General features: G+C 46.4%; 2 protein-coding genes across 4 annotated transcripts in view; one reads left to right on the top strand and one right to left on the bottom strand.

Annotated features, from left to right (window-relative positions):
* The window catches only part of MUC15 (mucin 15, cell surface associated), a 73,221-nt gene extending 64,620 nt beyond the window's left edge, over window positions 1–8,601 (bottom strand). Inside the window, exon 1 of the mRNA XM_069221957.1 lies at window positions 8,479–8,601. The gene's annotated coding sequence lies outside the window, so the exon portion shown is untranslated. The remainder of the gene's footprint in view (window positions 1–8,478) is intronic.
* The window catches only part of ANO3 (anoctamin 3), a 1,608,515-nt gene that overhangs the window by 1,009,565 nt on the left and 584,787 nt on the right, over window positions 1–14,163 (top strand). The window lies entirely within an intron of this gene.

Genomic DNA, 14,163 nt, shown 5'->3' on the forward strand with positions numbered 1-14,163 from the left:
GAGAAATCAAAGAAATCTACCCATGTTTGTGTGGTTTGTTTGGTGCTGTCCCTGAACCTCTGACGGTATCCCTCAGGGGTCAGCCCAAACTTGGCAAGTAAAGTGGCTTTCTGGAGTGGGTATGTGTTTTGATCCGGTGGATCCAATGTGAGAAGTGTGTCCCTCCCCAATGGCGGCACATAACCCCACATAGCTACCCCCCATTGCCCTTCAGGAACCTCATGAGCCCTTAGTGCAACTTCATAAGCAGCTAACCATTTATCTATGTCATCTCCCACCACAAAACTGGGCACCACATTTTTGGGTATACGAACCTTCTTTTCTCCAGCAGGTCCTGTCTGTATGCTGCCACCATTATTGCTGGATTCAGACTGTCTTGCCTTGATCTCCAGCTCCTTGAGACTCAGTTCATGAGCCAACAATAGTTTCTTTTCAGCCAACGCTCTTTCAGCTTCCACTTGTTTGGCTGTTCTTTCAGCTTCAATCTGTTTGGCTGCTCTTTCAGCCTCAGCTTGTTTGGCTTCTCTTTCTGCCCTCTTCTCCTCCTGTTGTGCCTCAATTTTCAGTTTTGCCATTTGCAATTGGAACTCCCTTTCTTCTCTCCTTTCCTCTGCGGTCAGGCTTTGCATGGAGACACTGCTCCCTGGTCTGGAAGGGTGCACAATTGCAGTGGTAACACTATCCATAGATAGTGGGAATCCTTCTGAGGGGCCATTTTCTGGCTCCTCTTCCTCATCATCCTCTAAATGGGCTTCTGCCCAGGCCCTCAGCGCCACTTGAAAGTCCTCCTTTCTGGAGGCCCCTTGGGTGGGTACCCTTAATGCCCTGCAGAATCCTCTTAGTTGTTTGACCGTGTATGTATCCAACTGGACTAGGTCAAAGTCCCCTGTCTGAGACCCAGTCAGAGACATGTTGAGTGAGGATTTAGTTTTTGAAAATTGTCAGGAAAAAACGGATTTTCAAAAAGAGATAAAAACCAAGTTGACCTTCAACTGTGGGTATGTAGTGAAATACTTAGCTACTGTATGTCACTGCACAAATACAAGTCCTATCCTCACCGCTGATCACCAATGTTAGAAATGGGGTTTTTGGTTGGCAGTCAGGTTACCTCCTGTCCAAGCAAAAGCCCTCACTCTAGTCAGGGTAAGTCACACACTATCCAAGACAATCCTGTGCCCACCCTCTGGTAGCTTGGCACGAGCAGTCAGGCTTAACTTAGAAGGCAATGTGTAAAGTATTTGTGCAATAAATCATACAATACCACCATATAGCACCACAAAAATACACCACACAGTGTTTAGAAAAATATATAATATTTATCAGGATAATTGTAGGTCAAAAAGAATAAAGTTGCAATGGAAAATTGTAGAAATATCACAGGGAAGTGATATAGAGTGTCTTAAGTCTTTAGAATGCAATACAGTGTCTTTCAAGCACAAAGTACCTGGTTTCTGGTGGAAAATCTCCTCAGAGGGCCACAGGAGAAGAGATGCGTGGAAAAAGGGGTGTGTGCGGCGATTTCTCCTCAGCACACACAGACTTGCGTCGGTCTTTTCCACGCGGGGAAGTCGGGCGTCGTTTTCCGGCGCGCAGACAGTCTCTTTTTGTGGATCGCGGGGATTACCAGATGTCCCGGGTCTGTGCGTGGATTCTCCTGCTTGTTTTCCGGCTGCGCGTCGTTCTGCGGGGCTGCGCGTCGAAGTTTCGATCTCACGGTAGGCGTCGCGTCGATTTCTCCTTGGAAGTCGGGCGGCGTTGTCCTTGCGAGGCCGTGCGTCGAAAGTTTGGTCTCACGGCAGGCGTCGCGTCGATTTCTCCTTGGAAGTCGGGCGGCGTTGTCCTTGCGAGGCCGTGCGTCAAAGTTTCGCACTCACGGTGGGCGTCGCGTCGATTTCTCCTGGAAAGTCGAGCGGCTTTGTCCTTGCGAGGTTGTGCGTCGAAGTCTCGATCGCCCCGAGGGCGTCGCGTCGATCAGCGTCGGTGTGCGGCGTTTTTCTCGCCGCGAAACAAGCTGTGCGTCGAAAGTTTCGGCGCACGGAGCGTCCAAGTGAAAGGAAGAAGTCTTTTTGGTCCTGAGACTTCAAGGAACAGGAGGCAAGCTCTATCCAAGCCCTTGGAGAGCACTTTCACAGCCAGACAAGAGTTCAGCAAGGCAGCAGGGCAACAGCAAGACAGCAGTCCTTTGTAGAAAGCAGACAGGTGAGTCCTTTGAGCAGCCAGGCAGTTCTTCTTGGCAGGATGTAGTTTCTGGTTCCGGTTTCTTCTCCAGCAAGTGTCTGATGAGGTAGGGCAGAGGCCCTGTTTTATACCCAAATGTGCCTTTGAAGTGGGGGAGACTTCAAAGAGTGGCTAAGAAGTGCACCAGGTCCCCTTTCAGTTCAATCCTGTCTGCCAGGGTCCCAGTAGGGGGTGTGGCAGTCCTTTGTGTGAGGGCAGGCCCTCCACCCTCCCAGCCCAGGAAGACCCATTCAAAATGCAGATGTATGCAAGTGAGGCTGAGTACCCTGTGTTTGGGGTGTGTCTGAGTGAATGCACAAGGAGCTGTCAACTAAACCTAGCCAGACGTGGATTGTAAGGCACAGAAGGATTTAAGTGCAAAGAAATGCTCACTTTCTAAAAGTGGCATTTCTAGAATAGTAATATTAAATCCGACTTCACCAGTCAGTAGGATTTTGTATTACCATTCTGGCCATACTAAATATGACCTCCCTGCTCCTTTCAGATCAGCAGCTGCCACTTCAACAGTGTATGAGGGCAGCCCCAATGTTAGCCTATGAAGGGAGCAGGTCTCCCAGTAGTGCAAAAACGAATTTAGGAGTTTTACACTACCAGGACATATAACTACACAGGTACATGTCCTGTCTTTTACCTACACAGCACCCTGCTCTAGGGGATACCCAGGGCACACATTAAGGGTGACTTATATGCAGAAAAAGGGGAGTTCTAGGCTTGGCAAGTACTTTTAAATGCCAAGTCGAGGTGGCAGTGAAACTGCACACACAGGCCTAGCAATGGTAGGCCTGAGACAAGGAAAAGGGGCTACTTAAGTGGGTGGCACAATCCGTGCTGCAGGTCCACTAGTAGCATTTAATCTATATGCCCTAGGCACCTGGAGTGCACATGACTGGGGACTTATAAGTAGATTAAATAGTTCAATCAGGTATGATCCAAAGTTACCATGTTTACAGAGAGAGAGCATATACACTTTATCACTGGTTAGCAGTGGTAAAGTGCGCAGAGTCTAAAAACCAGCAAGAACAGTATCCAAACCGAGGAGGGAGGCAGGCAAAAAGTTAGGGGTGACTACCCTAAGGCTGTCAGGTCTAACACACAACATGGAAGAACTTATATGCAAGCAAGACTGTGCTTCTATTTTAACAGATTCAGTCACACGTGTGGACCTGAACCCTGAAGTATACTTCTCCAGTCTTGTGGGCTTGTAGGTGTTCATTGGTATGGTGAGAGTGGCAGTTGAGATGGGAGTGACTGGGAATTAGAATATAGGAAATATGGTGCTACAGTATGTCTGTTGCACACTGTTCTATCCCATATTTCTTTATTCTCTCCCTCTAAAGTCCCATCTATTCTACTTATGCCTTATGCCAAGGCCTTTCCTGCACAGTCTGAACTTTTCCTCCAACCAGCTCCACACAGCTTAAACTCTATACTTCAAAGATGCATAGAACCTTGTAATGTAGAGTTAGCTTCATGGTGCGGACCAAGAGGAACTCAATTCCCTGCATGTAGCTGACCTGCTTTAGTTTTTGTTTCTTAACCAACTTCTGTCTACTTATTTGTGTGTGAATGTGAATCCTCAGTACATTCTAATGAGACTGGTACTTGGCAGCGGCAGCCCCTCCATTATAGTGGAAGAGCACCGCACCCCTGCTGCAAGCGCAGCAAAGGTAAAAAATAAAATGGAAATAAATTGAATTAATTAAAATGTTATTTTTCACTGCTCCCAACTTGAGCTGTGTTTGGAGACGGAGCTACTGCTGCTGAATGGCAGCAAGGGAGTGGTGTTCACTCTTGTTTAGAGTGTGCATGTCACTTTGGCCTGCTGTCTTGTGACGGCCAGCCTAACATGCACACTTTAAACCTCTCCATCCAGCTGTCTTAGCTGGGTGTAGAGCAGGCACAAGCCCCGAGTGCCTGAGGGAGCATCAAGGCAGCCCACTCCAACCAATCCTGGCGCTGCTCTTATGCTGCTTAACATTATCAGCAACATGATAACAGCTTCTGCATTGGTGTGGAGAATTGCTTCAGACCAGCTCCAATGGGCTGGAAGCACAAGGACTGAAGGAGGCAAACTGGCACAATCACTGGGTAAGTACATTTTTTATTTTATATTTATGACCGACTGACAAGCACTATAGAAAACTAACACTGCTTTCAGTCTCAACACAAGATCTCTCAATTGTGGTTCATTATAAACACTTTATAATGAGCCATGACTGAGAGCTTTGGAATTGAACTTAAAGGCATTGCTAGTCAGTCAGTCAAATAAGTGACGCACTTGCCCCACCAATTATTCAGGGTACCAGCCACCACTGGAACTTGGCACTTCCCTTATTTATGTCAAATACTTAATGAATAGCTTTTTGTATGAACCGTAACAGCATAATTCCTAACAAAATATTAAACTATCTCACTTAGGAGTAGTGTTTAAATGGCAAGAAAGGTTTCACTAACCCTCAGCTAGTTATTGGTTTTATCTACATTCTCTGCTACATGACTTTTTCAGTTCCTGTAGTCTGATTTCACCTCTTTAGCGTGTGTTTTTCCTTTTTTTTTAGAATCCTCATTGAACTCCATTTAGCTCCTGTTAGACTTGTCAGCCTTAGGGCAGTCTCCCAACAAACCTTTTGCCTTTTTGCCTCATATTGTTGCTGAGTCTTTTTGTTGGCCTTCAGGCTCTGAGCACTTTACCACTGCTGATCAGTGCTAAAGTGCACATGCTTTTCCCCAACCATGGTAACACTGGTGTATACGCAATTGGCATATTTAATTTCTTTGTTAGTCCCTTGTAGAGTGGTGCACCAAATACCCAGGGCCTGTAAATAAATGCTACTGGTGGGCATGCAGCACTGATTGTGCCACCCACTTAAATAGCCCTTCAAAATCCTTCAAAATGTCTCTAGCCTGCCACTGCAGAACCTGTGTGTGCAGTATGACTGCCACTTCGGCTTGGCATTTAAAATCCCTTGCTAAGCCTTAAACTCCCCTTTTATTACACATAAGTCACCACCAATGTAGTCCCTAGGTAGCCCTAAGGACAGGGTGCTGTGTAATACAAAGGTAGGGCGTGTACTTTTAGGTTTTACATGTCTTGGTAGTGAAAAACTCCCAAATCGTTTTTCAGTACTGTGGGGCCTACTCCTCTCAAAGGTCAGCACTGGTAATTAATTGATACACTTTTAAGCTGTAATTCCTGATTAGAAAAGAGTAGTTGAATCATGTTCAACATTTTTGGAATGGTAATGATGAATTCTCCTTAATGGTAAAGTGGTGCTTAATATTACTATTTTAGAAATTCCACTTCTAGAAAGTGGGCATGTATCTACTCTTACTATTCTGTGCCTTACAGCCTGTTTCCAATACACGTCTGGGGTGGGTGCATTCCCTCTAGACAGCCACAAACACAGGAAGGGTAGGTGTGTCTGAGTACACATCTGCATTCTGATGACTCTTGCTGGAGAGGTAGGGAGGGGGGGACACTTACACATGAAAAGGCAGTGCCTGACCACACACAAAGGCCAGATTATCCCCTATAGATAATCTGGAAACAGGGATGTGGAAGAAAGGATACTTGTGCACTTCAAAGACTCTTCTTTGAAATCTCCCCCACTTCAAAGGCACTTTTGGGTATAAGCACTAGTTCTCTGACCCCACCAAATCAGACACTTCTAGACCTACATATGCACTCTGTCAGAAGAACTGCTGTGCTGCTTGAAAGACACAGCTGCTGGACTACTGGACCTGGAAGGCCTGCTTTTCTTTTGTGTTGCCCTGCTCTCTTCTAGACTCTGCCTCTTCTGAAGGAGTGCTGGACTCTGCCTTTTAACAGAAGTGTGCTTCAAGGGCTTGTTGGCTAGTCTCCTTTTGCTTCAGACTGAGGGATTTCAAAGTTTCTATCCCTGCTCCTGTGCCTGTTTTACTGTAAGTGGACCCAGATAGCTGCATCACATAAATTGACGCATCTCCTGTCTTAGTGTAGCAGAACCACATCAACCTGGCTGCAGGAGTAGAAACGGTGCATCGCACTTTGGAACTAATGCATGATGACTCCAGCAATTGTCTTCAGAGCCGACGCATTGCCATCACTGCGTGGGACAGATTGACGCATCTCCATCCCTGTGAGGACCCAATCGACCATCTCACCAATCTTGCTGTTGCGACCAGCAAAGGTACTTGGTTCACCGGGGCCTGCTTGGGTCCTGTAGCCGGCCTGTGCTCCATCAAAGTCGGCACAAACTTTGACTTTGCCCAGTCCAGTGTGGCCTAAAGTAACCCCTAAAGTGCTATTTGCTTCTAAGCACTATTTTTACACTTACTCTTCTAAACTTCATAACTCGACTTCTACTTATTAGAATTTTGTCGTTTTGGTCTTGAATTGTTTATAAAATGATTGTCTATTTTCTAAACCCGTGTGGAGTCTTTTTGAAGTGTTTTCATGGTGTTACTGTGTGTGTGTTGCACAAATACAGTACATATTGCCTCTTTAGATAAGCCTGACTTCTCTGTGTCAAGCCACCAGAGCATGAGCATAGGTTATCTCCAACTGTGTTTATACCCTGACTAAAGTGGTGGTTCCTGCTTGAATGGAGTGCAAACTCTGACAACCAGAAACCATATTTCTAACAGTTCCCAGTATTGATTTCTGGGCGTCGGTATAGGTCTGCATTTTTCTTATCTGTACCTAAAATTTCACAGTCCTCCAGCCCCATCATTTGGAGCGGGTTCTCCAATTAAGCCCCATCCATGTCAGAAAACGATTAAGCAAAATCGCTCGAAAACGGATATAAATTAGAAAGTGAACAATGTGTTAAACTCCAAAGAAGTATATTGATCACTTGACAGCAACGAACGCTTTACACCCAAACATCATCAGAGGATGAATTTATTTTTCCACCCTTACCCGCTCAACAACCTTCATTTGTTGCTGAGGGGCTAGGGAAAGGCCACAGACTAGAAACTTTGAGACTCTTTATGCCTGATTACAACAGGAAAGTACAGATGTCTCAGAATTAGCCAAAACGTTTTTTTGTCTTTATTTAGGTAATTGATGGACCAGTTTTGCAGTGACAGCAGGACATCCACACCCAGACTTAGCAAACAGGAAAAACTTTTGCAGCCAATCTGAACACCTGTTCATTGACACAGCCAAGGTCTCACGGCCCCTAGTGGAAGAATACTGTACTCCTTTCTTAACCCCGGCACCCGGTGCCACTGTACCTACTGTACTAATGACGCCTCCTCCCTTGCACATGTCCCAAAGATTAGCTGAATCTGTGCTACACTCATTGCTCATCTGTTAGCCCGCAGCCCTTTCGCATTGCAAGTTTCTCGTATTTCTTCTTCTGCTTTGTAGTTCTCCTGCTTAACTGTTCTACATTTGACCTTACCTACCCTGCCATTTCCTCTTTGGGAAAAACCCGTGACTGCCGAAAGCGATAACCTACTTAGGCTGGTCTAGTCAACAGTGATGGGGCCACCCTGCAGGAAGTAGAGTGACGGGCCGCAGAGACGCCCATATTTCACTGATATTCATAGTCATTACTTGAAACGGGACCCTCGGAAAGGTTGGGGGGGGGGGGTGGTCCCTCCACTGTAGGGGCTTGCGTTACGCCCCCGTCCGCGGGTCACCCAGGGGAGGTACAGCTCCTACTTGCCAAGCTGAAGAATTTAACGACACAACCTAGCGCACATCGCGGTGTCAGACTCGATCCTTGCGCGACCGCCACATACACTTGCAGTATACGTGTGCTTTAATTAGTTTCATGTAAGTCGAATGTCGGTCACTTTTGCAGGTGAACTTCAGTTACTCCAGAAATGAGCACGACTGCTATTATTCGTATTATTGAAATCAGATTAACAGCGACCATAAGAAATGGCCATAACTCTGGATTACATGGCATCAGATGATTTAAAAACACAATTACCGATCGTAATATCAATTAAAACGGCACTTTTCACTTGGACTTGTCTCTGTGTCAGAGATTCAAGTACTATCTTGAAGGAATCCCTCCTCAGCATGTGAAATATCCATCTAATATATGACTCTGCGTACAACTCCATGAAGCTGTCTGGAATATTTCTGATATTATATTTACAAAAATGCCAGAACTGCTACTGTCGACACAACACCACATAGAGCCGTTTGAGCTCAATGGAGCGTTTTAAAAGGTTCTGTAAATTAAATTTCTTTTTGGAGTCGAATACATTTTAATAGCACGACTCAACTCATAAACGTCTTACCTTGAGCTGTGAATCCAGGCCCGGGAGATGACAGCGTCCTGTCAGGTCAGACCGGCGCGCAGGGTACGCAGCAGGTGACTGGGACAGTGTGGCAATTAGACGGGAATCTAATGAGAAAATAAGGTGGGGCTAAAGAAACGTGTAACTGAGCACCTGAGAACCAGCCTGACCTGCTTCTGTACCGCCTTTGTTAAGCTACCAACAGTCCAAGTGAATGTGCCAGGCAGGGCGGGGGGCGTGGGAGGGAGCGAGCGGGACAGCGAGAGTGAAGGAACTCTTTGGAGCACTCTTCCTCCCAAGAACTGCTGTTTCTAAGAAGAATGAAAGAGGAGAAATGTAGACGAGGGATATTATATTGCTGAAGTGACGTCAGCATCATCCACCTGGTGTCTGTTTCATAAAAAAGTGCCAATTTGTCTATTCATACAAAAGGGTACAAACCCTTTTTTTTGTTCAGGTCAGAAGTTGCAGAGGGGTATAACAATGCGAGGGCCGTAATGTAAGTGCAACAAAATGTAAGAATCAGTAAGCACAGTAAATAAACACATGCTGAACGTAACAAGCGCGCCATGATGACACAAAGCGGCGCGAAACAGCAGCACAGCAACGGGCTAAACTCACTCAATCAGCGAGTGCTAGCCCTGCAGTAATAGAAGAAAACCGCTTGGGAACAGCACAAAGCAGGTGCAGGCACTTACTGTAAGCAATATAAACATACTGCACGCATACTGAACTTTTGAAAAGAGCTTCCTGTTGCCAGGAAACGTACCAAGCAACAACCTAAAAGATTCGGTGAGTGAAGAAAGAGGAGCTGGAGAAAGCTGGGATGGATGGCCTTTTTCAGACAAAAACTTTTTTGAGGGTCCTAAATCTACAAATTTGGATACATCTGTTGATTGGTACTAATATAGCTACAGATTCTGCATAAAAAAGCTTCGAGTGAGGGGAGTGTAGCGTGACAGCCAAGATGGCAGTTGCACTTTAATGATGCTCCAATCAGCCTGAGCACGATAACATCCGAAACTGATTCCACGTTGCTAGCATTCACTCATACACTGGAAGTGCAGCAGAGAGGACTGCAGGCTATGTTGGTCCACCTATAAATGCAACCTGCTTTTCTCTCCTTTGCCAAGGCACCTGCACGACCAAGTGCTAGATAGGCTGTGTCTGCCCCTGGTATGTTTGCCCTTTGTGGAGAGCGAGGTGGGCCACAGGTCTCCTGAGTAACAGGGCAGTGGCAGAGCCATGAAAGGTGGAGTTACAGCCAGAGAGGCCGTGGCCTCCACTGCGTGGGGAAGAATGGTCTGAGTAAAATAGCCGGGCAGTGACTCAAGCCCCTGGCACTACATGTGTGAGGAAACCCATAAAGGTGAGCTTGCTGGGCACATCATAATTGTGGGCAGTCCAGTATGATGTGGAAGTGGCACAAAATAATATGAAATGGCCACGAGGAGGCCTCCCTGCCGCTTAAACTCAGACGCAACATCGCAATGATTATCCAAGGTTTCTGGATGCAGACTTCTTTTCCCCAGGACCTGTTTTCCTGGCTCACTTTGAAGACTGGACTGGGGAATTAGACGCTTCCTTGAGATGTTCAACCAAAGATTTCACCACCAGAGAGGGCCATGAAATGAAGTGCTGTGGACAGACCACATTCCCACCATCCCCGAGAGTCTTCAGACTCCCACGGTGAGAGTGGCTGAAGTGATTGGCGTACTTGACCTCAGCAACTTTAAACCATTATCATGGGACCTCCCCACAAGAACCAATGCATGATACTCCTTGACCTGAAATACCCCTGACATTATTAGGAAAAGACAGCAAATGGGGCTGGCAGTGATGGCGTTAAAATTACCTAAAACACTGATGACAGTGGGTGAATTACTCATATTCCCCTTTCTTCTCCCCCTGCACAGATCTTTCCAAGTGGAGTAACAAAATTTGAGGGGGTCCACCCTACAAAATACATGGAGGGGGCCCCCAAAGCTCCAGACTGAGTCAGGAGCTTTTAGGTCAGGGATCCACTGCCCCGTTCAGAGGCTGCTGGGGCTATTGTTACACCACAGATCTTGCCTCCTCTATCTACATAAACCACATAAAGACTTAAACTTACTGACTCGCACCTCACACCTGTTGGCTAGTGAGTGGAGTGTGATCTCCTTGCACCTCTGCAACATATAACTAGCACTTCCCTCTGAACAGGAAAGTAAACAATGGTTAATGATAAGGGAACCACAAACCAGGAAGAGGGGTCTTGCTGCACCCTAAATGGAGGGTGTATCTGCACAGATGATTCTCCAGGCTGTAACTGACATATGTGTTGTTATAGAAGGGAAAATTAGGGGGTCCTCCACCAGGACTTAAAAACATGGCAAAGCGTGTCTTGCAGACAGAGGAATGAATCTCAACAACAGAAGATTAGCTCTAGAACCTCCAGTCTGAAATTACATGCATGAGAGAGGTCCCCAAACACCTGGAAAATAGAACTGAGAATGTCAAATGGAGATCCTGTACAAACAGCCTAAGATACATAAGGACACCTGAGGACCTGCAGGGCTCACCCCAGAACAATTCCTAATAAACTGACTGTAATCCTGGATCCAACCATAGGCCCTCTCTGTATGTTTCATGGCAGAAGGAGTGCATAGGGCCCTGGTGCAAAAGCCTTCAAGGCCTTTGAATGCCATAATCCTACCCCAGTGGTTCCCAACCTGTGGTCTGGGGACCCCTGGGGGTCCTCGAAGCCTCCTCAGGGGGTCCGTGAGAGCCTAGAAAATCAAAAAATATTAACAAATATTGACAAATTAGGTCCCCAGCTTCCAGTAATGACTCAGGTGGGGATCCCTGGATTCCCATGATGATTCAGTGGGGGTCCCTGGGTTCCATTAATGTTAAAGTGGGGGTCCACAGAAATCAAAAGGTTGGGAACCACTGTCCTACACTATCTCGTTTGAGGTGCCATCCTCTGAGCAGTGTGCCAAAAAGCTTACATGATGCTTGACTTGAAGATATACAGATACAGCAGAGGCGAAAGTTCTTCAATGAAATCAAACCCAAATTAGGAATGATGCTACTAACATATATGTTGTAATTTCTGACAAAACTGAAGGTACTGTATCAAGGAAAGTCCTATATTTGTGAAACACCTGGTACTGGGGCACAAAGAGCAAATACATCAAAACCACATCAGAGGGACTAGCTGTCCCATTCATCAAATGCTGAGTTGGTTGCTGAGGGGACTGAAGCATCCACTTCAGGGATCCGTGTTGACCTCATGGTCACAGGTTAGAATCCCACCAGTTTCACCTAGCTTTTCGTCCTTCCAAGGTCGATTAAAATGACTGCCATTGAGATGGGTAATGTAACACATCTTTTATTTCAGCATTAAGCGACCCTAGACTTGAGTGAATGTGCACCTTACAAATATGTCGTCCATGATGAGGAATGTCAGGTCAAACCCAGCATCTAAAGAGCAGTGGTACCGAAGGAGTTGCAGACGAAGAGCTGCAAATAATGGCCATGCAAGAAACCAGTGAGCGTACACTGTGGGTGCCAGTGAATAAGATCCTGCTGCTTTCAACAATGAGCTGCACCCAGCGCCTCTACAGTGTGGTTGGCCGAATTATGAGACACATATTGTAGGTATACCATGTCAAAACTCTCATTTATAAACATGTGAAACTGAGTGGGTAGATAAATTTGCTTTGCACTATGGATGAACTACATCAATCCACAAATAATAGAAATTTGCAAGTGGTCATTAAATAAGAATATTCTATGGATGACAGATATTTCACAGGCAGACGTCAGAGCTGGGGAAGAGAGCAGGGAAGAGAGGTTGCTAGAGTAACAAGGTTATTGAGTTTTTGGCTGTGGCATGGAGATGCACCCAGTTCACATCAGGTTCAACCAGTACATCCATCCTAGCACGACTCAGCGACTCATGTAAATATAGATCCCTACTCTGGAACTTTAAAGACATCAATAATGGGATTAAAAGAGGGAGTGTTATTCATTATGTTAAAAAAATGCTCGCCAGACTTATGGGGCATGAGCTGCTGTTTGTTGGGGCACAACTGATATAAAAGAGTTTATACTCAGGGTTTACAGATGGCTCAAAGGAAGTGACCAAAAGGCCTTCCCACTAATGGTATCAGTAGTCTAAACTGATTACATTTATGGCTGTTTGTGAACGTGTCTGAGACTTTTGAGAGTCATACATGCACACTAGTCAGTGTACGTCCTTGCTGCCCTAATGGAGAGCATTGTTCGCTCTCAGACAGCAATGTTAATATCCTCACTGTTAGAAATTGGGTCCCTAGTTGGCAGAGGTATGCACCCTGTCCAAGTAGGAACCACAATCCTAGTCAGGGTAAGTCACAACACTCCAGCTCTAAACTCAGTGTGCACCCCCAAAATTCCCCAAACTGTTGAGTACCCATCTATTCCACCAGTCTTCCTGCCTCCAGGGTCATCCCCCTTGCAAATGAAGGCTAAACCCTTTACAGAGGTTCAGGTCCATTCATATGGTACCAGGATAGAGTCTCCATCCGCAGACGAAAATATCAGCTGTAACGGCTGCACAGATAAGTTTAACTCAGTGGACTTCAATGATTTTCCCCCCACTTCTCTGGTGGCATCACCACCAAGGCAGTTATTCCAGCATGCCAGCTTAGTTGAGCCAAGCCCCTTGGATGCATCAGGCTTAAGCCCGAACCATCTACCAAAAGCCTGTCCCTGCGACAGTCTGTCTAGCGCAATGCAAACAGACCCAAAGTCGGGCCAGGCCTCATTAAAACACACTAAGCACCCAATGGATGGACCCTGCCTAGACCTACCTCTCAGTAGCTCTGCACCCCTCAGCTGCTCTGCTCCCCGGAATAAACCTGCAAGCTGCTTGCAACAGAATCCGTCATCGCTTACCTCCTTGGAATGGGAAGCAGTGGTGGCAGTACTGTATATGGTGACGGTGATGGAGTAGGCCCCTTGGGGGAGAGTCAATCTTGCTCTACCCCACGTTTATCTGCAGGGTCTTGTGTTAACACTAGGCCCCAATTGGGAGTCGATATATCTTCTGAGATTGCCACAACCACAGCCCCAGAAATACCAACAGTTCTGAATATCATACAGAGCACTCTCCAGCTCACCACTGAAGCCTTAAACCTTCAGTCCACCAAAATGGACACCCAAATTAAATTGCTTAATACATTAGCAGTCTTTACTTCAGGAATTGACTCAAAAATTGCAGATCTTAACAACTTGATAATCAGAGCTCAGAAAACTGCAGATTCCTGGTTACCCGCCTGTCCCTGTACATGCTCTTCAATCTTGGATAAATTATGCTCTCTACCAGGAGCTTTAAGCAGCGTCTTTGAGGACTTGAAAAGAGCACTGGCTCAAAATGAGGCGGTTGCTCTCAGATTCACCTCTAACCCCATGAGCGCCAACCCTCTGCAGCCCTCAACAACATGTTGGCAGGACACATCCTTGGAACCTTCCAAGCCCTACTTACAGGAACCTACGGATGGCCACCGAACACCAACGAACAATCAAGCAGCACAGCTCCCCGGAACCCTCCTACCAAACTCAGACTCACCAAGCAGCCTCCCCGGGAGACAGCTCTCGGGACCTCCTCCCAGCCTTTGGGCCCCTTTCCCTCCTGCCACAGTTGGCACCCCAGTTAAA

Source organism: Pleurodeles waltl, chromosome 3_1 (genome assembly GCF_031143425.1).
Source record: "Pleurodeles waltl isolate 20211129_DDA chromosome 3_1, aPleWal1.hap1.20221129, whole genome shotgun sequence".
Taxonomy (NCBI): domain Eukaryota; kingdom Metazoa; phylum Chordata; class Amphibia; order Caudata; family Salamandridae; genus Pleurodeles; species Pleurodeles waltl.